General features: G+C 35.3%; 2 long non-coding RNA genes across 2 annotated transcripts in view; one reads left to right on the top strand and one right to left on the bottom strand.

The window, feature by feature from the left end:
- Positions 1-16,435: 16,435 nt before the first annotated feature.
- LOC309844443 overlaps positions 16,436-25,717 on the bottom strand; it is a 105,242-nt gene continuing 95,960 nt past the window's right edge. The window contains exons 3-4 of the long non-coding RNA XR_014300690.1: positions 22,494-22,853; positions 16,436-19,177 (exon numbers count right to left, since the gene is read on the bottom strand). This is a non-coding gene — a long non-coding RNA (uncharacterized lncRNA). The remainder of the gene's footprint in view (positions 19,178-22,493; positions 22,854-25,717) is intronic.
- On the top strand, positions 22,654-23,915 carry LOC309844444. The gene is made up of 3 exons (XR_014300692.1): positions 22,654-22,753; positions 23,152-23,269; positions 23,819-23,915. It is a non-coding gene; the product is annotated as an uncharacterized lncRNA (long non-coding RNA).

Here is a 25,717-nt window from a genome sequence, read left to right as displayed (position 1 = left end):
AGGCAAAGAAATTACTTAACAAAAAATATGTTTTTTAATTAGTCTAATATTTTTTAAATGCAAAAAGGTACCTTTTGGAAGTTTCTAAATACCTTTAAAAGTAACATTTTACAACTTTATTTTAAAACATTTATTTCTTAACAAGATAAACAAGTAATAGTCTGATTACATATAATATTTTTAATACCTTCTCAGAATTTAAGATCCATATCTCTTTTTCCGGATTCACTTAAGTAGTATGTGTGGAAACATATTGACTACAGTAGACTTGCATCGTATAATATCACATCTCATTCTCTAGAAAACCTATGGTTTTGTTATTTTAAAACCTATGACTGAAAAGTATATTATAAACATCTAAAGATATAACAGAAAAGCATATTATAGACATCTAAAGGTATAACATCACAGAAGAGATAGTAGTCTAACCATTCACAAGAATGAAAAGCTCTTTTCCGAGCTGTTAGAAAGGTTCTTTCCTAACAGTTTTCTAGGCAAAAGAACAAGTCTGAAGCAAATGAGAGTTAAGTTTCGGGTTTTTTTTCTCCTGCTCAACAGTCCTTACATTGCTTATTTTTAAAACAGGAGTTGTAAATGAAATACAACTACTACAGGTGAAGAGTTAGAATCCTCATTAATTTCAGTTGCCAATTTCCCTAGTCCACTTCTGTTTCTATGGTAACAAAGGTAGAATCAGGAAGCAGAAGCAAATATTTTAAGATAACAGTTATAGAAGGATAGTCAAGTACTGAATGGTAAAATATGAAAAGGAAGAATGGAATCACAATTCATATGATTTTAAAGATACTTCCAGTCCATTATTTTTTCCTTGTTTTCACAAAAAAGTATTTACATTTTCATTATAACTTCTAAAAATTTTGATTCCACTCCCACTTTGGGTGGCCAAAACACAAAACTAAGCAAAACTCTAAAATCACCAAATGTCCAGATTTACCTTCCATCACAAAATTCACAGTACTAGAATTAAGGCTTTAAAATATGACAGCATATCTTGTGATTCATTTTAATTTTGATTTTATTTGAAACAGTGGGTTCTAATGGGACTTTTTTATTTTCAAGCAAAGCAGCTACCTTTAAGAATGAAAATAAGCCTTCTATTAATACTGGTATTAAACTTTCATATATATATATATATATATATATATATATATATATATAAATACACACACACACACACACAATACCAATGAAACACTATGTGTCTGGAATACAAATTTCTTTTTTTTTTTTTTAAGATTTTATTTATTTATTTGACAGATCACAAGTAGGCAGAGAGGCAGGCAGAGAGAGGGGGGGGGAAGCATGCTTCCTGCTGAGCAGAGAGCCTGATGCGGGGCTCAATCCCAGGACCCTGGGATTATGACCTGAGCCGAAGGCAGAGGCTTTAACCCACTGAGCCACACAGGCACCCCTGGAATACAAATTCCTTCAGCAAAGTTTCCAAATATTTCTGGGGTCATCTTAAGTTTGTTAGTATCCTAAATCATTACTTTGTTAGATCGTCTGAACTGTTTATTCTTTGCCAAGTTGCTTTATATTCAAAATATTCGTCTTCCTCTCTCAAAACATTGTCACTTCAAAGAGTCTATGTTTCTGTGTTTGCTTTCTGTGTCTGTCTCTGTCTCTCTCATTACTCTGGGGGAAGGAAGCTGCCATGTCAGAAGGAGCACTATGGAAATGATCACGTAACAAAGAACTGAGGCCTCCTACCAATAGCCAATAAGGAACTGTCAATAATAACCTAAGCTTGGCATCAGATCCTCCAGCCCCAGCTGAGTTTTGAGATGACTGCTGTCCCAACTGGAAGCTTGATAACCACCTCAAGGGAGACCGTGAGTTAAAACCACCTAAGCCAATCCCATTTTCCTGACCCACAGAAACTAAAACACAAAGATTAGTGGAAAAAGCACGTCAGAAAATGATACGTACAGTATACTGCTATATAAGGATTTAAAACATGCTAAATAATGCTGATAAACTTGAGTATTTTTGCTAAATTAGATAATCAATAAGGTATCTTATTCACCTTTTTATTTCTTCCTACCTTAACTTGGAGAGTTCCTTGCCTAGAACAAACACTTAAGAAGTAAATGATGAAGTAAAGCATTAAGATGTGATGTAGTTTGGACAAAACTCATATCTAATGTGCTTGCTCTTACTGTTAAGGGAAACAAAAATGTAAGCCCCTACCTCTATGTGACAACTAAAATAATAAAATGAAAATAAATGTTCATTTATAAAATACGTGATGTGCTAACCTGTAAACATCAGAAAACAAAGAATATGCCCAAAATCTACATTTCAACCACTGTTTTCCACAGTGAACATACAAACTTTGGCCAAATTTTTCCATCTTTATCTACGGACAATCTGGAATGTATGTCTGTTTACTTCTATGCATCCAAATATTAATCCTGTTATAAGAAAGGTCCTGAGGGATGCCTGGGTAGCTCAGTCAGTTGAATGTCCCAGACTCTTGATTTCAGCTTGGGCTGTGATCTCAGGGTCATGACATCCAGAAAATAATCACCCATAAACCTAACAGTAAGACCAGGCTTTTGGGGTGGAGGGGATCAAGAAAAATCTTTAAAATTACTATGAGCATATCCCTCCAAAAATCTTAGTAAAAATAATTTCTTTTAAACAATTCAAATACAAATATAATTCCCCAGTAAACAAAAACATATGATTATTTGTAATAATTAAGAATATACAAATTAGGAATCCCTGGGTGGCTCAGTTGGTTAAACATCTGCCTTTGGTTCAGGTCATGATCCTGGGGTCTTGGGATCCTTGGGGTCTTCTCCCTCTGCCCCTCCCCTCACTCCCTCTCTCTCTCTCTCTCTCTCTCACTCTCTCTTGAATAAATAAATAAAATCTTAAATATATATATATATATTTAATATGTATATATATACATATTAAAATAAAATTATTCCCATTAAGAATACAATAAAAAAAGGGGCACCTGGGTGGCTCAGTGGGTTAAAGACTCTGCCTTCGGCTCAGGTCATGATCCCAGGGTTCTGGAATCAAGCCCTGCAACAGACTCTTTGCTCAGTGGGGAGCCTGCTTCCCTTCCTCTCTCTCTGCCTGTCTGTGATCTCTGTCTCTCAAATAAATAAAATCTTAAAAAAAAAAAAAAGAATACATTAAAAAAATTCTCAAAGTCCACGGGATGGAGTGTAAGATAGTACAACTTCTCCTGAGGAACATTTCATGAGTATATGAAAAGAGCCTTAAACAAAAATAAAACAGCATTCATTCACATAATCCCTCCCCAAAAATCCACCCAAAAGGCCCAAATCTGGTATAAGAACGCCATCATCAAAAAAGTCAGGGAAAATACCAACACTATAACAAGACTCTGACTCCATACACATATGTCCCAAGAGCATAAGGGGCAGATTTTAAGAAATAAGAATATTCTGAAATGTCCCAACCCACAACTTGTAGAACTGAAGTTTAGGAACATGGAAGGCCTATAAGAGAAGTGGAAATCAGAGCTTGGCTCTTGTGTTCACACTGCAGAAAGACATCAAGGGGCCTTTAGGCCTCATTGTTTTAATTTTCCTCAACCTGTCATTACGGTTGAAAAGGAGCCAGCTTTATAAGTGATGATCAAATTTGACTAAGCAGACACAAGTACTGACTCACCATACCAAACTCATAATCCACAGTATTACAGAGTAGCAATTCTCCCCCTACTAATATCCCCCATCCACAGGTATGTCAGGCTCTCCCTGAAACAGGGGAACTGCTAAAATCAAAGGTTGACCCTCAGATATAGGATTACAGGTACACCCACAACACAAATCTCAAGAGATTCACCAAAAAAGTTCTAGAAGAAAACAAACTGTATTTCCTGTTGTCTAGTTCATCTTGTTGCTTATCCCAAATATCGAATACCATCAACATCTAAACCTTTGTCTAGCACAAATTGTAAAATGAAAAGTAGTCGTGCCTGGGTGGCTAAGTTGGTTAAGCATTTGCCTTTGGCTCAGGTCATGATCCCAGGGTCCTGGGATCAAGCCCCACATTGGGCTCCCTGCTCAGTGAGGAGTCTGCTCCTCCCACTGCCTGCTACTCCCCCTGCTTGGGCTCTCTCTGTCAAATAAATAAATAAAATCTTTAAAAGACAAAACAAAACACTAAAATAAATAGAGAAAGCCATCAAGAACTACCAAGTTGCCCATGTATTTAAGTAAATTTCAATCTCCTTTCTGAATATGTTAAAGTCTTAATAGAAATCAATGAATACTTGCTTAACCTGATTCTCAAAAACACATCTAACAAACCAAAATGAGTATCACAGACGATGAAGTATTTGAAGCATTTCAAAAATCAGAAAAAAATAACAGTATGCTCAGTGTTAATACTAGGCAACTAATTCTTTGCGCCAAAGAATAAAGTTGTAAATATTAGAAGTGTGGCAACAAAATTATCTCATGATTACATATACAGAAAACTAGAGAATCAACTGATAAATTATTAGAAAAAAATAAGAAAGTTGAGTAATTCAATCAATAGCCAGTAAGAATTATGCCACAATGTTTCAGGAGAAATTGAATGTCTTGTGGGGAAAAAAAGCTGAGAGTTCACACTTCACCTCTCACTTAAGTAGATTCCACCTACAATAAAAATTCAAGAGTAAAGCAAAGTAAACCTTAGAGCCATATAAAAAAAGAATGCAACACTAGTCTTCTAAATAGTTGTATTTTTTCCTATTTTGAAAATAACAATATGGGGGTAGGATTCCAAAATAAATATCAGAAAAGGGAAGAAGGAAGGGAAAGAGAGAAGGAAAAAAAAGAAAATAGTGATTTGCTAGATCTTGTTCATAAAAGTTCACAAGAGTCAATTGTTAAAATTTTTAGGAATTTTGCAACCCAGTTGTTAAACATAGTCATCTCTAAAAATTAAATTATATAGGGATGACTGTGTGGCTCAGTCAGTTGAGTGTCTGACTCTTGGTTTCAGTTTAGGTCATGATCTCAGGGTTGTGGGATGGAGCCAGCGTAGGGCTCCGTGCTCAGGAGGAAGTCTGTTTGGGATTCTCTCTTCCTCTGCATCAGTCCCTCTCCCACTCTCACTCCCACTTCCATTCCCACTCCCTCTTTGAAATAAACACATAGGGTCACCTGTGTGGCTCAGTCGGTTAAGCATCTGCCTTCAGCTTAGGTCATGACCTCAGGGTCCTGGGATCAAGCCCCGCCTTGGGCTCCCTACTCAAACAGGGAGCCTTCTTCTCCCTCTCCCTTTGTGGCTCCCCCTGCTTGTGCTCTCTTGCTGTCAAATTGAATAAAATCTTTAAAAAAAATAAAATAAAATACACAAATCTTTTAAAAAATTAATTGTATAAACTTAACAATCAATAAATTATATTAAAAATAAAGCAATAAACACTCAAAATTTATCACTTTCTAATTATTTTACCACATTTTCTTATTCTTTGAGCTGTTGAGGTTATTTACATCTATTGTATCAGCTTCATACAGATACTGTATAATAATTGTGTGTCTACACTTCCAATTCTGTTCAGTGGTATTAAATTGTTGGAATGAAATAGGCCGTGTCAGGAGTATTTACACCAGGGAAAAGAGCACACACTATAAATCAAGACTCCCTCCGCCAACACACAAACCAGTTGTTAATATTTACCAGAATACCACTGCATAAATGTAAACCATTCATTATGGTTTGACCCAACAATTCAATCTCCTGGAATGTTTCCTAATGAAATAAATTACAATATGCACAAAGGCTTAGTGATGTTTGATGTTATATTATTTCATTATATATTATATGTAATCAAATAGTTTAAATGCCCTAAACTTAGGTAGTTGAATAAATTATACTGTTTGAAAATATTTAATGACATGAGAAAATGCCTCCTGATATAATCCAAAAAAAGAACTAATAAAGTAAAAAAGAATGAAAAAGTACAAGAACCTAATTTTTTTTTTTAAGATTTTATTTATTTGTCAGAGAGAGAGAGAGGGAGAGAGAGAGAGCACAGTCAGACAGAATGGCAGGCAGAGGCAGAGGGAGAAGCAGGCTCCCCATCGAGCAAGGAGCCCAATGTGGGACTCGATCCCAGGATGCTGGGATCATGACCTGAGCCGAAGGCAGCTGCTCAACCAACTGAGCCACGCAGGCATCCCTACAAGTACCTATTTTGTAAAAAAAGAAAACAAAACACATAAATACTTACATAGAAAAAAAGATCAGAAATTAAAACTTTGTTTTATGAAAAACCAGCAAAGAGGCTATTGAAGAAATTTTTTTATTTCTTTTATTTTTTTTAAGATTTTATTTATTTGACGGAGAGAGATCACAAATAGGCAGAGAGAAAGGGGGAAGCAGGCTCCCCGCTGAGCAGAGAACCTGATGTGGGGCTCGATCCCAGAACCCTGAGACCATGACCTGAGCCGAAGGCAGAGGCTCAACCCACTGAGCCACCCAGGTGCCCCTTGAAGAAATTTTTTTAAAAGATTTATTTATTTATTTAAGAAAGAGAACCTGCATGAGTTGGGGGGGGGGCAGAAAGAGAGGGAGGAGGGAATCTCAAGCAGACACCTTGCTGAGCACAGAGCCTGACAGGGGCTCAATCTCATGACCATAAAATCAAGACCTGAGCCAAAATCAAGAGTTAAATCAGACATTTAACCAATTAAGGCACCCAGATACCCCTCTACTTGAAGAATTTCTGGTATTTGAAACTTGAACTCTGATATTTCTTTCCACCAAAGCTCCAATATGATTGCTATAAACATCCACACCCTCTCGTTCCCTCTAAATATAGAGTTACCCCTCCTTCTAGCTGATGTCAATCAATCTATCATGGGTCTGAAACCCATGTCATCCCACTTCTCAAAGAATTTCTAAATTATGTTCCCTGCCCCTATATCGTCCTTCTCATCATCAAGAAAGTTACCTTCAAGCCCATATTTTTTTCCCTAGAAACTTGCCAATTTCTTTTCATTTCCCTTAAAAACAACAATAACAATATCCAAACTCCATGTTCCTATCTCTTTAGCTTTAGTCTAAACCACTTCACTGAAACTATTATTGCCAAAGTCACCAATGTGCTTTTTTGCTTAATTTAATAGGATTTTTTATTTGTTCTTACTTGATAGCACAAAACCATTTCACTTTATGCCAGCTCCCCTCAGTTTTGTTTTTAGAGAGGAGGTTTATGAAACTAACTTGCTGTTTTTTCAATTATGAAGACTTTCATTTCATTAAATAAACTTCAATATAAAATAAAACAAAAATGCAAGTAATAAAATTTTGGACATTTCACATTTTTATCTTAATATTTTCTGTACTTTTCAAAACATTTGATAATTTTTTAGTCAAAAATACACCTCTAATTTTAAAACAAATCTTGTTGTACATCTAAAACTAACATAATGTTTTATGTCTGTCATTTGTACCCTGTTTTCTTAAATATTAGAAAACAACAAAATTAATATAAAGAAAAAAAGGAAAGGACAATATGATCAGCTGTAAGAAAGAATAATTGGCAAGTTGTAGAGTAACATGTACAATTGACTTTTATCACAAATAAACATATGGCACAAATATAAGATAATATAAGAATTTATTCTCTAAAGGTTCAAGTTGTATTCTCAAATAGTGATAATTCAGGCAACTAATGAATATAATAGAATTACTTACCAGGATGATAATCCTACTTTATCAAGGAACATTTATTTTTAATATGCTGAGTATTATCCAATAAAATTAGTATTTTAATAAAGAATTTTTATTACAAGAGATAGAAACAAAATAAAAATTTGACAGTGCCTTCAAAAGTTGACCTTTAGTGGTCTAGTTCAACATTCCCTATAATACAAATTTTTTAGAGTATACAGCAGAAATGTGGTACAGATACCAAGTGTTGATGGGAATTTGGGCCTTAATATGAGCATTAAAGTGTAGTTTTACTAGCAAAAAGGAATAGGGAAGGGGATGCCTGGCAGAACACATAACTCTTGATCTTGGGGTCAGGAGTTGGAGTACCACCTGGGCCACAGAGTTTACTTAAAAAAAAAAAAAGGAAAGGAAAGAATTATATGTCAAAGAATAAAATATATGAGAAGTGACTATAAAAACTCTGGGGAGGAGGACATTGGCTTTTTTTTTTTTTTTAATTTAGAGAGAAAGAGAGTCTGAGTATGAGCAGGCGGGGGGGAGGGCAGAGGGAGAAGGAGAAAATCCCAAGCAGACTACATGTGGAGCGCAGAGCCTAAAGTGGGGCTTGATCCCATGATCTCAAGATCATGACTTAAGCCAAAATCATGAGTCAGTTGCTCAACCCACCGGGCCACCGAGGTGCCCTGGCAAGAAGACATTTTCTAAGCTTAAAAATGGAAAGAATGTTTAAAAAAATCTAGAAAGGACAAGTTAGTATTTCACATTTCTGTAAATAAAAAACTAATAAGTTAAAGATTTATAATAAATATATTAATAGCATAATATCATTAATACTTAGAATTTATAAATAATTTATAATAAATGTTAAGTCTCTGCCTTCGGCTCTGTACAGTAAGAGGCAATGTCAAAGACAAATCACAAAAGAGAAACAGGTTAACTGAAAGACGCTCATTCTAATTAGTCACCGAAATGCAGATTAAATAAGGTATAATTTTTTTTTTAAGATTTTATTTTTTTATTTGACAGACAGAGATCACAAGTAGACAGAGAGGCAGGCAGAGAGAGAGGAAGGGAAGCAGGCTCCCTGCTGAGCAGAGGGCCAGATGCAGGGCTCGATCCCAGGACCCTGGGATCATGACCTGAGCCGAAGGCAGAGGCTTTAACCCACTGAGCCACCCAGGCGCCCCAATAAGGTATAATTTTTTTGCAATGCAACTGGCAATGGCTAAAAATGATGAATATAACCCAATCCAACGAAGATGTAGTGAAATAGGTACAACTACCTACTACTATTAATATACCATAAACTCATAAATCCTTTCAAAAGCCAAGTTCACAAGACATGTATTAGGAGCCATAAAATATTCCCAGCCTTTAACCCAATAATTACTTTTTTGGGAATTTATCCTATGAAATGATGCCAAACAGCAACAATAAAGCACTGTGCATAAAAATGTGCATTGAAGCATTAACCTTAAAGGTCAGAAGTAATGGGGCACCTGGGTGGCTCAGTGGGTTAAGTCTCTGCCTTCGGCTCAGGTCATGATCTCAGGGTCCTGGGATCGAGCCCTGCATCAGGCTCTCTACTCAGCGGGAAGCCTGCTTCCTCCTCTCTCTGCCTGCCTCTCTGCCTACTTGTGATCTCCGTCTGTCAAATAAATAAATAAAATCTCTTAAAAAAAAAAAAAAGGTCAGAAGTAAAGAATCAATCTATCTGTATGAACAACCGTGAGCTCCACTATTAGCGTTCCACTGTAGCACAAGGAAAAATTTCAAAAAAACAACTCTCCTGAAGTCTTAGAAAATAAGCAGATTTTACCAAGTAGAAAGAGAGGGAATAAGAATTGCATACAGGGAACATCATGTGTATAATCACGGATTCATGAAAGTCTGTCCTCAGGGATCTATAAAAAGTATGGTATGTTTGTAATATGTTTAGAACATGCTGCCTCCTATCTCCGAGTGGTTTTTAGAAAGTGATGTTTAGCAGTGGTTTAAACACATGCAGAGCAATAAATGCAAATAAAAATAAAAAATATGAGGCTAACTGGATGTGAGTATTCATCTTCATACAAATGTGATCCATCAGGAGTAAGGTAGAAGGGTTTTAAAGAAATAGATCAGAGTTTATCTTAAGCTAAACTCATCATGAGACTGATATGATGTATTTAGAAATAATATCTAGCCACTAGGAAGTGGTAAGCCACAGCCATTCTCTCTTGTTCTTATTTATTTATTTACTTACTTACTTACTTACTTACTTGAGAGAGAGTGCACACAAGCAAGGGGAGGGACAGAGGGACAAGCAGATTCCCCACTGAGAGGGGAGCCCAATGCAGGATTCAATCCCATACCCTGAGATCATGACCTGGCGGAAGTCAGATGCTTAAGTAACTGAGCCACTCAGGTGCCCCCAGTCTCTCTTGTTCTTACTTTCAGTATCTAGAAAGGAGGAAATAGGTGTTTGGCTACATCAGATTATTGTTATAGTCATAGGAAATAAATGTGTATGCAAGGTATTACAATCTCCAACCTCCCTAAACTAGCTCAACCCCATTCCTTTAAATTATCATGTACCTCATATTTATCCTCCTACCCATTCTGTTGCTATTAGTCCAGTCATTACCACTGGACACTGGAATTTCTGCACTGTCACTGGTTTTTCTTTTAAGTGTCTACTTCTACACATTTAACAGATTTCCTCCAAATCCATCTTTCTAAATTTTTAATCATATCACATCTTTGCTTAAAAATATATTAGCTAACTCAAACTTTATCTCCTACTTTATCTCCTACTACAAACAAATTTTAGTTAGGCAGGTTTCCCTCCATTCTCTCCTTTGTTCACGTTGTTGTTCTAAAATATCTACTACTATAGGGGCACCAGCATGGCTCAGTCATTAAGCATCTGCGTTCAGCTCAGGTCATGATCCCAGGATCCTGGGATTGAGACCCTCATCAGGCTCCCTGCTCAGTAGGGAGCCTGCTTCTCCCTTTCCCACACCCCCTGCTTGTATTACCTCTCTCACTGTTTCTCTGTCAAATAAATAAAATCTTAAAAAAAAAAAAAAAGCTACTACCATAAATAATATAACCAGTACTTCCTTCAAAAACTAACTGAAGTTCTACCATCTCCTTGAACACTTTTAATTCCAAGCCAATTTTTTTCTTTCTTTACATTCTGGGGTATCTACAGCAATACTTTAGCATATAAACTATTCTGAACCATGCTACTTTCATATACAATAGACATCTTTTCATTCTTTTCTTTTCTTTTCTTTTAAATTAGGCAGGGAGCCTGGTTCTCCCTCTTCTGTTGCCCTCCCCCCCACCCCATCGTGTTCTTTCTTTCTCCCCTTCAAATAGATAAAATCTTTAAAAAATAATAAAATAAAGTAGGCTCCATGCCTGCTCACATTCTTGAAATCATCACCCTGAGATCAAGACATGAGCTGAAATCAAGAGTTGGCTGCTGGAGACTCATCTTATTGGGGTACTAGGCAGTAGGTATATCAATAGGTTCTAGTCAGTAGGATATATCAAAATACAGGAAATATTATCTTTGACATGAACTATACACTGGAGACAGATACATGATCTCTCAATAAGTCTAACATAGCCCATTTGCCAGCATTAAAATAGATGCCATTTACATAGTTGAGTTCCAGATACTCATAGCTGGCATGCATTTAGGAGCTATGAATACAAAAAAATATACTTATATTAAGACATAAGAGCCTATGAGAATACTATGAGAACTACCCAGAGACACCTGACTCCTGTATCCTGCCTGTAGATAACATCACTGAATAAATGATGGTTACTGAAATTGTTTTTCCTTTCCCACCCCCAATTTTCTACCCCAATAAATAACTGAATTTCAGTGGATTAAAAATCACAAAAGATGAGATTATACTCTATATACAACCTTTTTCTCTAAGTAAACTATGACTTCCTTAAGCATATCATGGGCTAGGCATTTTATTTCTGAGCACTTTGAATTGTTTCTAGTTACAAAGTAATAGATGTCAGCCTGATTCTTGTTCTCAATTTAATCAATTTATTTAACTGGGCGCCTGGGTGGCTCAGCAGGTTAAAGCCTCTGCCTTCAGCCCAGGTCATGATCCCAGGGTCCTGGGATCGAGCCCCGCATCAGGCTCTCTGCTCAGTGCAGAGCCTGCTTCTCTCTCTCTCTCTGCCTGCCTCTCTGCCTACTTCTGTTCTCTGTCAAATAAATAAATAAAATCTTAAAAAAAAAAAAAAACCATTTAATCAATTTATTTAACTAATCACTACTGCCTAACATGTGACTATTGGCCCATCACAATAGTATGAAACATGAAAAATAAGTAATTTTTACTTGTTTCCATGGGTAACTACGGGATTACTTTCAAGTCTCTTGTGAAGTCATGAGATTATCAAATACAAATTAAACATGCATTTTTACCCAGGTAGATGTAATTAATTTAGCTGGTAGCTCAGGACTTAAGCTGAAACATATCAAATGCTACCTACTAAGAATAAAATGTTTGCAATAAATTGCAAAAAAAAGATCTATTTCACAAAAAGTGCTTCACACTAAAGCAAAAAAGGTCAAATCAAAATACTATGTCAATAGAACACTTCATTAAAAACAATAACCCCAGAAAACCAAATAGTGGAAAGTTCTGGTCACAGTATATCTAGCTCTATGACCATCACCACCACCCACCGCCTCTGGCATGCCTTGTTCCTACCCTCCCATTTTACACATAGTAGAAAAGCACTTACAAATTCTTTAAACCATTTCTTCACCTTTTTGAATTTTGGCAGTACATCTATGAACAGTCTTTCTGGAAAGGGAAGGGAAAGAAAGCTTTCCCCTAACTGGCCAAAGTATTACAGGTTCTCTTCCTGGACCAGCTGTTTACTGTTTGCACAGCCCTTCCCTAACCCTTCAACTTCCTACTTCAAATCCCCAAGGTATGATTATAGATAAGACTTATTTTCCCTAAGTTGCTGAAAATATTAATGACAGTGCATAAGAAGTTAATGCTAAGGTACTTAGGCCACAATGGAGAAAATCTTGAGACTTTCCAAGAGGACTCAGTTATGCAACAGTGTTCCATTTCTCTTAACCTCCTTTAAAACTGTCTCCTTTTTTGATCTTGTTACTACCCGCCCCCTAACAACACTTGGTTTAGCTCTGCAATAACCCCTCTTTTAAAATAAAGAGATTTGACCCACAACCTCTGATTGTTACGGTTGCCTGGCAGACCCTATTTCTTCCAGTATGCTACACTAACCCATAAAAGGAGAAACATATCATTCTGTGACTTACATGCTGTTCCCTATTTTTTTTAGATGTTCAAGATGGGCTTTGCTGTTTCATATGTTGCCATAATGGTTCATGTCAATAGCAATCCTTTTCTCAAGGAAGTCCAGAAGTAATGTTTCAATAACAGAATCATCATGAAACCAGAGAAAGTATGGCTTGTCTCTAAACTCAGACATTAGATAGCTCTTTATTCCTACTCATTTCCAACTTTAATTTATCTCAAAATACATCATCATATAGAAATAATTATGTAAAAATTTTAAGGTTTTCTTCTGACACATCTCTTGAAAATAAATCATCATCACAACATTGTAAATAAGGAAATTGAAATAAATTTCATTATCTTAGTATGCCAATGATGAAGATAAGAAAAGTCTAACTACTGAAAATTAAGACCTTATACATTGGTGTGTTCGTTTTTTTTAATCTTTCCTTTTCATATTCTATTTTTTTTTTTTAAGTAGGCTTCTCACCCAGCATGGAGCCCAGCGAGGGGCTTGAACGCATGACCCCAAGATCAAGCTCTGAGCTAAGATTAAAAGTCAGATGTTTAATGGACTGAGCCACCCAGGTGCCCCATACTCTCTATATTAAATCGTATTTCTATTATTAGTGAAATTCAGTACAAATGTAATAAAAAATTGGGGCTATAAATTGTTTCTTTTTGTCCTTATGGATATTCCTATTACTGGCAGTTCAGCCAGTCTATCATCTTTATTTATCCAAAGTAACTAAAAGAAGTAAAAGCACTTTTTGAGTCAGTCATTGAATTCCCTTGGAAAGCTAGTTCTTCACCAGGAAACTGAGAAAAGAGAAACAGATGTCCTCTCTTGCTCAGTGCTCTTAGCATATATGACCATGCATTACATTTCAAAACAAAAACAAAAACCATTTATAAAGCATTTTAAGAGAATGAAGGAGAAAAGAGTGGTTCTGATTAATCTCATGAGAAACAAAGTATTTCAGTAACTCTGATCAGAAAGGGCAGTTCTGTCAATTTTAAACTGGCCTCCACAAACAACAAACCTATCACTGAAAAGGATGATTTGAAACTGATTAACCCACTTTCTCCAGAAAAAGCCAAGAAGTCATTCTTGAAAGCAATGGAGGAAAAGGAGGATCCCATAACATTCTTTTTATTCTGGGAGAAGAGGTATGGGTTGGGGATAACTTCAAAATGTTGCCCAACCATGCCATATAATTAACAGAACTAGCTTTTATTTATTCGTTTTATGAGGGGTTCACAATGCCCTTCTTTTATTGGATCCTTTCTTCCTGATCTCTAGGTATTCAGTTTACTCCTTTTCCTCAGTCTAATTTAAAGCTACCTAAAACCAAAAGAGCCTTTTTAATTATTTGATCCAGAAGTCATCTCTTCCTTATTCTGAGCTTTCACAAACTTTCAACCATAGGTCTCTAAGAATACTTAACACAGAGTTCAGTATGAACGTGATTAAAGAGGGTAGCTGCCCTGTTTTTCCCTATTATTGGTACTAGAACAATAAAAGCATATCAAATACCAGTGATTCTCCTGTGGTTGTCATTACTTGGTCAATTAATTTTTCAAATATTGGCTACAATTTCTACGGTTTTGTTGGGTTACTAATATTTTATTTATTTTTAAAGTTTTATTTAAGTAATCTCTACACCCCATGTGGGGCTCAAACTTCTGACCCTGAAATCAAGAATCACATATTCCTCTGACTGAGCCAGCCAGATGCTCAAAGGTTACTAATACTTTAAGAACTGAGTTCATTATCTCATCTTTCTTTTTATCTAAATATAATTAACTGTTGTAATGAAAACCAAAAAAGGCAGACAAGTAAAATCTGAAACCTTCATTTTGGTGGAAACCTAAAAACTTCTCTTTTTCTGATCTATCAACAAGTAGGAGAGGAAGGAAACAAAACTTATTTGAATTTCACTTCCTTTTATTTTCTCACTTTATTCTGTGATGAGATTCCCAAAGAGCAGGAAAATAACTAAAAGGATGACAGTCAAAAAACAAAGAAAAGGAGAATATGATAATTTACAAAATGACCCACGTAACCTCAAATAATAGCTAATTAACTGTGTAATAAAGTTGTTATCATAGGCAATTCGAAACTAAAACATAACACATCGTCCTTTAATAACCTCTGAATTTATTATTTAGAAAAAAGTACAGCCCACTATCAGCTTGATTAAATTTGGCCATATATTCTATTATATTACCAACATCTCCAGCCATTTGTGAAGCCAAGGAAGAGTAAAAGGCACTCTTAGGAATGGTACTCAACCTTGAAGTGCTGAAAGCTACTTCATCATCTAGTGTGGGGACAAACACATGCATGCACATGTGAACAGAACACTATGTTGTGTAGAAGGCTCAGTATAATCACCATTTTTATAAATCACTCAGGTATCCACTTATTTTAACATACACAAATCAAGGCAGAGCTCCCTGTGATTCCTACAAGGGTATCTGAAATCATATTTAACATTTCACCTCCCACTCTTCTCACTCAAAGCTTGAGATGCAAAGATTCTCTCCTCTTCTTTCAGTCACTACTAGGCAGCACAACATGCACAAAAATATTACAAGTGGACTTGAGCAGAGCTATGCTTAATATTCCAGAAGGGACTGAAAAAGCAGAAGAGACTCCTCATTAGATTTCTTCTAAAAAAAATAAAAGTAGCTTTCTGGTTTTAGGATTAGCATTATTCTAATCAAATTATAATGTCCTGTTGCTCTTCCTATCTTGTCTTACACCACTCATAAACTAAAAGTATAGTCACGTTTCTATATATTGTGTGAAATTGCTTTACTAATTAATTAATTAGTAAATTAATCACAATTAATTAATCACAATCATTGGTTACTTAGTTACAACTATAGATAACTAGCAAAATATAATTAACAACATTTTCGAATCAAAGATAATTCAGTTACCTACCTATAGACAAAATTATAAAACATATTTTCAAAAAATTACAATAGTTGTGTAATCTAGGTTTGTTTGTTTCTGGCCAAGATGAAATATATGTAGGTAATACATTATTGACTTTCTACACTTGGTCTTTCAAAGCTTCTTCATTTTATTCAGCATTTAGTTTAAATTAAATATTTAAAATTGAAGCTGTTCTATGTTGCAAACACAGCTAAAATGAAGAGCTTCTGTAGCAGCAGTGACCAGATTTTAAATGCAGGTAGATCAATAAAAAAAAAAAAAAAAAAAAAAAAAAATTCACCAAGCACAGGCTCCATGTGTGAGTGGAATGGTTTATAATAGCTTGCAAATGACTATGTGCTTGCTGTAACCAGCTGTTCTTAAATTATGAATATGCAACCAATTCATGTTAAAGCCAAATCCCAGCACTATTTCTACAGAGAAATCCCAGTAGTTTTGCTTGTTCTACATGTTAGCTCTGTTAAGGATACAAATAGCAGTAAGCTTCCGAACAAATAGGACCAAACTATTGGCATTTCATGCACTGGTTCCATTATCACAGTGGGGGATGTCAATCATTGGTACATTCCTATAACAGCTCAGGCAATATGACAATGATCTCGTAAGAAAAAAAATCAAAATCTCTGCAGCAGACTCAAAGTCCTTCTGACAACCTAATGCTTTCTTTCTTCAGCCAATCAGAATGTCAGACCTGACCTACTAGAAGACTTGCATCAAGCCTGAAACATTTAAAAACATCAATCATAAAAACAAAGACAGGACATTGAATTATACAGTATTAACCTCCAGGGTTTGCATACAAAGACCTTAGATTTATTTATGTCCCAGTGAGTTAAGAGCTTCAGTACACTGTTCTTTACACCAAACTGACTGCCAATTTGATGAACCTCTCTGCCCTCAGCAGGAGTGCACCGTCTTTGATTAATGAGTGCATGCTTGTGGAAAAGTGTTAAGAGGAGAAAACAGTGGAAAAACACACAATTACGTGTACACATAGCTGAAGTACCAATTCAATAATTATCTTCAAACCAAATGCCTCTTTTTCCTTAAATACACATGCACACATATATACCCACAAAATTAGTAAAGGTTCTTCTCTACATATTACTACATTATTATTTCTAATACTTATTTTTTGAATGAAAGGCATTCAAAAACCAAAATGCAAATTTCATAAATTATAACAACTATTTTGAAAGCATCAATTAAAAAAAAAATAGAAAACACCCCAACTTAGAGAGCAAATTTTCAAATATATGGGATAAAAACTGTATTTTCACCTCACACTCCTATAAAAGCCTATTCATTTAAAAAAAAAAAAACCTGTTTAAACAATAAATATCAAGTCTATTAAATATTTTACATCTCAAATTGTATTATGAATTGCCACAGTTCACATAACATTCAATGTAGATTTAAAAGTCACGTAAATTTGTTTTTCTTTCAGCAAAGATGTTGCCAATATTTTCTAATTCCACAGGTAACTGCAAATTAATTATACTTATTGCCCATAATTTCAAAGCTAATAGGGTCAATAGAAAAACTTGTGAAAGTTTAAACTTTTTATGACTCTTCTGTTTAGAATGACCAAATGTGGAAAAATTCCTACTTACATGTTGGGATGCGGATCTGCACTACAATTCAGACTATATTACCTATAAAAATGAGCTAAGAATTGAGATTCCTTTAAAGTAAAAGTTTATGTTTAATATACAACTTACCATAATTTAGTTTATATGAACATTAGCCTTGACACAAATGTTATGAGTTTCTTAAAAAGTAAATCATAGGCTAGGGTAACAGAATGATTTTCTTTTTAAGGAACTGTATGGCTATTATATAAAAAAGAGTTGAGAAAGTGTACTACCTGAAAGAAGTCTTAGTAATACATGGTCTATTTAAAAGGAAAACATCTCTATAAACTTATAATTGCAGGAAATCATAATTCTGGAATCACTTAGCAGTGTATAAGAAATGTTTACAATTTGTTTATATTGTATAGGAAATCCTTCTACTGGTATTTAACTCAGCAAACCATATATTCTGATCACCAATTTAACATTTTAAGTATTTATTATAGGCAAACTTATTTTAAATATGTTATAAATTTTATGCTCTTTGAAAAATTGTTTAAATGCTTATGGTACATAAAGATTTAAAGAGTAAAAATGAGTAAACACTAAAACTAGATATCTCCTGATATAGTGGTAAACTACATCATATATCCTTAAGCTTATTATCCTAAAGATTTTTTACACATTTTTTTTTTTAAAGTGCTTTCTCTGTTGGAATGGTCATTCTTTATTCCTCTTCCTTTCTATTTCCTCTCCTATCAAATTAAATAAATAAATTAAGGAAGGAAGGAAGTAAGTAGAAAACATTTAGGTATCAATGGGATGATCTGACACCTTTTAGTACCATAGTCTGATAGGAGAAACTATCACTAAAAGTTAGTAGGTATAATAAAAATATTTCAATTTTTAAAATTATTAAATGGCCACTACTCAATTATTTAATATCTTCACCTCCTTATAAAGAAAACTAAACATAAACTTGCCCACTTCCTCAATAATTCTTTTCTCTTCTGATTACCTTCTGCAACAAAAGTTTAAAGAAATATTTAATCAAACTAGTCAACATTTATTAAATAAAGAACAATTTTTTTAAAACCTTATGGTATGAAATACTTAATTTTATATATTCAAAAGCTTCTTAAAATACCTAACTAGGTAATTTAATTAATCCCTCAGGATATCAAGTATATTAAAAATCATTAAGACATTATTTCAACTAGGGGTCAAAATCACACATTACTTTGTTGTTAAATCACTTCTTTTGGTAGTCTTAGCTAAGATTAGGTCAGAAACTCAGAAACTACAATTTAAAATCCTCTGAGAAATCTTTAAATCTAAAAGTAATCAAGTTTAACACATTCTTTCACTAATTCAAGGAGATAAGACAGAAAACTGGAACTTTCACGCAACTGTGATATCCTACATCTTGTATAGTAACACAAAAGTAGCAACAAAGACATTAACAATTGCAGTTCAAGCTGGGAGTGACTGTTCTGTTTCAATTCAATGACACCACTAATGGCTTCTTAGCAGCTCCATGAAATCAACCAGCTGTCAAGTTGATGCATCAGAAGGAACAGTTATGCACTCCCATAAGAAAAAGCAACACATCAGGATGTTTGGCAAAACATCTGCTCCTTTACACTGCAGTTCTATAATAAACATGCAAACAAAGAAATGAGAGAAAGGGCAACAGAATTAAAATTCCAAGGTTTCCATTACAGTCTTAAACGCATTTTAAATAAATGACATAAAAATAAAAACAAATTTCTGCCAACTTGAATACTTTGTTATTTTAAATCTTGAAAAATGCTAAATATAATTACTCAGATTCTTCTAGAAAGGCAAAGGCTACATAAAAATCGTTATATTTTAAAAATTGAGAGTAAACTATATTCACCCAGAAAAATTATCATAATGTACAAAACGCAAAAAATATCAAAATATATCCTTCATTTGAAAAGAATGCCAACAGCATTCTAATAAATGCATTTCCAAGACTGAACACTCTAAAAATATTTTAAGCAGTGTTTGAAAGAGTAAATGCTACTATAGTTAAGCAATAGTTTAACATATAGGAACAGTAAAGATACTATTCTCTGGATTTTAAAATATCTGCCTACTCCTACTTTTCTCCAAACCATTATATGAATACAATATTAAGTCCTGATAAATAACTTTCTTTTTACAGCATACAGTTTGATCATCTCCCCTGAAAGACTCTTATTTGTCATCACAGACTTAAAATAATTTTACATTCAGCCATTCATTTCAAACATTTGTAAAATTTGACTTTTTTCTATCTGAAATTTAAAAGTGCCCCAATGTTGTCTAAATTATTGATTATGCAGCATAGTGACAATATGTACAGTGTTTACAATAGGTGTGAGACATCAAATGTACTTAACTACCATTTTCTTAAACTGCTTATCCTCTGTTGCTTGCCATTTATAATCTGCCAAATCTTCTAGTCCTTTGTTGCATGTATAATTTAAAACCATCTGTTCTATGTGCTTTTAACTATTTAAACATTTTTCACCTACCTACAATTCACATAAATGGCAGACATTCAATTCAGTCAAGCTTTCTATATAGCGTTTTACATAAAGCAAATTCCAATATAAATAACATAGCAAATAATACCAAAGAAGACTGCTCCAGAGATAAAAACATACTACATACAATGTAATTTTTATGTTAGACAAACCTTTTCAATGTATTCAGAATTGTTTCTATTAGTTTTTTTTAAGTTAATTATAACCAGTGTTTTTCCCCATCCCAGAAGACAAAGAGAATGCAAATTAAATACAGACAGTTTCATGTCCTTGTTAGAAGAGAAGTAAATATGCTGACTGAAAATGACTACAGGAGACAGAATCCCACTTTCCCATTCAATTTACAGTGCCTCTTATTTATATACCAGTCAGTGAATCATTAAGTTTGGTCATGTGACCAATCGAACTTCTGTGAGATAAAAAACTATTTTAAACAAGCAAATTAAAGCAACACTAATTTTTATTGTATATTTTTTCATAATGGCTGCCAAATAGCTTACAGCTTGAAGTTATAAAATATATTTTAAAATAAATTTTGCCTTTTAAATACTAATGACATTTTTGCCAATCGTTTAATATGTGCTACTAAATTTTAAAAGTATCCAGTAGTTCCAGGTATTTTAATAGTTGTATCTTTCCAAAATGTAAGTAAATATGTTTTAAAAAATTATTTAATTACAAAAGAGGACCTAGGTAATTTAAAATAATTGTATGTAAAATATTAACCAAGCTGATTAAAGAAACATCTACAGCAGAGTGGAGTAAATGAGAAAGGAATATACTCATTAAAAATAACATTTGAAACCTTTTAAGAAAAAACACGTAGACAAAAAACTAGGTGAATACCAATGACACTATAAAAGTTTATACCATCTTTTTGCACATAATTTTCCACCTGTTACCAAAACGTAAAATGTGTAGACGCTGAGGATTCATTTTGAGAACGCGACCCAAAAATAAGCAATACAACTTATCTTTAACCAGTAAGTTACCTGCCTTTTAAAACCGGGAAAAAAAATTAGGTGAAAATTTTACTCTTGGGAAAATTTCTCGATAAAGTTTACATGACGTCACTGGGCCCCCTGAACATTTCCTAAACTTTGAGTTTTATCCAGACACACTTTTTTGCCTTTCTAAGGCTTCTTTCCCTTTCTCAAAAATAAAAAAGGGAGACTTGGGAATAAAAATTGCCCAAGATGGCGAAACGCTTGTTGTTTAGAGGGCAGGAAAAAAAAAATGGAGGATATTGTAATATACACAAAGGGATAAATTTCAACAACTCGGCCAAGGACTGCAGCTGCTTCTCTCTTTATAAGGAAGCAACACACAAAAGATAAATACAGAGGGAGAGAAAAGAGAAAAATCTCCCAAACAGCAGGGCCAGCTCTTACTCTCCAACAAACACTTCCTTCCTTTCCTAAGTCCCAATTCTGGGGTTCATGGAACTAAAGTAACAGGAGGAAAGCCGCGAAAGAGGAAGGGGGGAGGGGAGCGACAAGAAGATTAAAAGAGCGGAGTTGAGGGCTGGCGGTTGTTCCCGGGAAGAACTGCGAGGAGACAGACATTACTGTAGGAAAAGCTACGCTCCTCTAACCCTCCGCGTACAGGCACAGATCTTCCCGTATCCAGATCTTCTCCCGTCTCACCTGCCCCCATTACAACACCCGCCCCCTCACCAGCCCATTTTCTATAAACTCTGGAGCTCCAAAGCTACACAGAGAAAGCAAAAGAGGCCCGGACTTGGGGGGTGGGGGGGTGCCAGGAGCTGATCATCAGTCCTAAGGGGAAGAGGGGGCGGAGGCAAAAAAGGGGCAGCAGTAGGCGGACTGGGGGGTGGGGGGGTATCTGGAAACTACCCCGGCAGGGATTGGGGGAGCAGCGTATATTCCCGGGGAGGAACGGCGATCGCAACAGTGCCAGAGGTTATCGTTTAAGAAGCAAAACTGTTGGCGGCAACCCGAGCGCTGGGAGCCGAAGGAAGGAGGAGGCGCGCAGCCCGGGCGGCCAAGCAGGGCGACCGGCACAAAGGAGGCGGACTGGCGGCGGCGGCGTCTGCCCGCGGCCCTGCTGCACCGAAGTCCCGCACTGGCAGCTAGGAATAAAGTTTACATTCTCCTGAGACCGCACCCCCCACCTCCCACCCAGGACCGCGTCCTCCTCCCCCAAACTCCGCTCGGGACCCCGAGCACCGCCCCAGCCTTCCAGCCAGCACAACAAAGAGACACACCGACCGGCGAGGGTAAACAGCCGCGGAGGGCGAGCAGGGCGGGCAGGGCGGGCGCCTCGAGAGAAGCAACTCCGGAGTCCCCGCTCGCGGAGCGTAGTTTTTCCTGTTCTGCTACCAACCGGCTTTGTAACATTTGGAATTTCCATCTTCACCCGCACCCCTCACACCCGAAGATTTTAAACTCACCTTTACTTTCGAACTGAGAGTTGCGGTGGATGAGATTTTTGCCTTCCCCAGATGGCTGAAGGTTACGATTTTTGTTTTTGGAAGCCCTACCACCTCCTTGTCTCGATTATTATTTTTGCAAGGAAAGTATAAAGAGAGTTGGAGTGGAGGTGAGATTTGTGATCGCGAAAGCCCTTGACTCCCTCCTTCTCCGCCTTCCGCCTCTCTCTGATTAGTTCCTATCCAGCAGCAGATTGAAGCAGGAGATGATTCTTCTCAAGGTTTGTTCAGCAGCTTCACTTCTAGGCGAAGGCTTCATGAACCAAGTGACGTCAACCAACAAGGCTTCTCTCTCTCTCCTCTCTCTAACAATGAAAGTTGCTGTTAACAAGGGAAAAAAAGAGAGAGAATTGTTTATACCATTTCAGTTCCAATAATAAATGACCTATCAGCTCCTAAAGGAGCCAAGGGAGGGAGGGGGGTTGCTTCTTCCTCCCAAGAATTCTGTAGCTTTGAGTTTGCAACCGTTCCTTGTCCCAAGAAAAAGTTAAGAAACTTAATTTTTTTTTTTCTTTCCAAAGCAGGACAGAAAATAGGATTGGAAACCCAATTTAAAACTGGGCAATAGGGAGCCTAGATTAACCATTTCCACCTAAACTTTTTTTGTCTGTAAACTCAGAATTCGGCTGAAGTCTATAAACCATCTAAATTAATATGCCAGGAATTCGTGGATGTTTGGAACTCAAAATGCAGGACGCAAGATGGTCCCGGGATAAAACTCTGCTGCCCAAACACAGGCAAGTTAAACTAGCTGTAGTGCTGATGCACTGAATTAAAGTTTAAATAAAACACGTTAAAACAGCAAATCGTTTTAAAGTTAGAAGTTAAACCTGTGAAAGGTAATCCCAATTGTAGTTTCTCCCTCCAATTTCTGAAGTCAAAAGGAGTGGGGTTAGCTAATCGCAGGAATTGAACACTTTTTAAAAAAATCAAGTTAAGCCTGGTAGCTCATTTCTCCATCTTTAAACTACACAGGAGGTATGCTTTTTGTTTACTTCCAGACTCTCCCAACTTTCTGTTATTTACCCTTAGATTTCTCCCTCACCCCCCAATCCCAACATCCTAAAACCAATAAAGTTAAAATAAAGGTGAAGTACACCTTACTCCTTCCTGGGTACACCACCCCATAACTTCCTAAAAATGATTTTTAAAAAACTGTAACTTTGGTTAACGTTTTATTACACAAGAATATATATACTTTTTTCATTGAGGTAGTGTTTTTTCCTCCGGAACACATGGAAGTCTCCATGTTTATATAATTAAAAATTGCATGATTTAATTTTCAGGATGAAGAGCAAGTGAAAAGCAAGCCACAGAAGAATAATTTGACCATATATGTATATTTTGTACATACATTTGTGAATAAATGTATCTTAAAAGATGCTATTGTTTTATGTTTCCTCTTCAGCCACTGGCTGTGATTTTAATTGTGCTGGAGGATCTTCATTAGTATTAACACATGGGGAGATTTCACAAAGCTGCTTCATTAGGGGGGAAAAAAAAGCTTGGCAGACTAGGTCTTTTTGCATGCACTGAGAATGTCAGCCTTACCTCGGTCATTTGTAACATAATAAGTGCAAGTACAATGATTGCAGTGCAGGAGCACTGGGGGAAGGGCAGAAATACTGCCTGTCTAATAGGGATATCTGAAAAAAAAGGCTGCTCATTACACAGTAAAATGTATGCTAAAAATTAGTGAAGATGATGTCTCAGGAGACTGATGCTAAATAAATTAATGTGCTGATATGTTTTTAATTATTATTTTTGTAGTAGTTTATTTCGTTCTCAGGATTCACATTGAGCAGCAAAGCTGCGCTAGCACTTATTGATTTTTTTTCCCTGCCACATTCCCGGAATACAGATTTTAATCATTTCACTACACCACACTCAGTAATTTCATTAAAAACTGGAACCTTCTATCCCCAGAAAAGCATTTAATTTCAATGACATACAATTTCTCTCTTAGCAGAAAACCGTCTCTACAGTAAAAGCTGGCCTAAGGTTCAAATGCATAATTTAATCCTGAGTTTTCCATGCTCTGCATTCCTTTGAAGCTATAATTTGAGTAACTACCTAATAACTGTAATAAGGACAATAATTTCCTTATAATATATTATTAACTCATATTTAATTAACTCAGAGGCCAAGCTCTATACATGTATGACTGGGTCAAGAGTTCTACCATCTCAAAATTTACCAATAGTGTTCCAGAAGAAAAATAAAGATTAAAATATAAGTGTGAATGCTAGCATTTAGATATTCCAACCAAAATAATTAACAAAAAAAGTTCATGAATTTTAAATAATAGTGGTCACTATTCAAACAGTATTTTAAAACATTTGGAAGTAAATAAGGCAACTCACTAATATTTCTATATATAAAGAATTATAATATTAATATTTCAACTATCCATTTCTGAAAGTTTAATCACTAGCAATGCTTTTGAGAAAGTATTCAATTTTGAAAAGATTTTTTTAAAAAGGGCTAGATTCAAGTTGCCTCAATTTTTATACAGAATTCTCTCTTGAAATAAAGTTAAATGGCACACTTGAGTAATTTGAATAACCAAATGATATACAACAAAATAAGGCTCAATTTAGGTTCCAGTAATTAAATGATACTCAGTTTAAGATGGTACTTTGTTTTTCCAACCACTAGGTTTCAAAAGGATATGTAATTTATATTGCCTGTTTTTAGAGAAGAAACCTGTGGGGAAAAAAACATTTGACATAATAAAATTCATTTATTAAATTCAGAATATATGCCTAATCAACAGAAAACACTTGTACATTGGTAATAAAAGTGATTTACTTATATAAAAGTAAAAACTCATGTTAAAAATTCCTATCATTCCTCTGGTTAATTTTAAAATCATAATCCAAAAAATATTTTTAAGACTATGTATATGTAATTTCAAGTTGCAGCCATAAACAACACAAAAGTTGTATTTTCCTTGTTTAATGATGAAGTAACTTGTACAAAAGAAGACTCAGTGTTGTCAGAATGTTGGAAGAAATGATAAAAGTCATGATAATAAAGAACTTGATTTTACTGTCTTTAAAATACTTAAAAACTGTATTTTATTAAAACCAGATATATTTATTACTCCAATAATTTGAAAAATATTTTTGCAACACTCTTAAGGTTGAAATGCAGTAAAATGGTGATCAATAATCAGCAAAATA

The sequence above is a fragment of the Mustela nivalis genome (assembly GCF_964662115.1).
Source record: "Mustela nivalis genome assembly, chromosome: 11".
NCBI lineage: Eukaryota > Metazoa > Chordata > Mammalia > Carnivora > Mustelidae > Mustela > Mustela nivalis.
The sequence above is the reverse complement of the archived record's forward strand: the minus strand, read 5'-3'. Positions and strand labels throughout refer to the sequence as shown.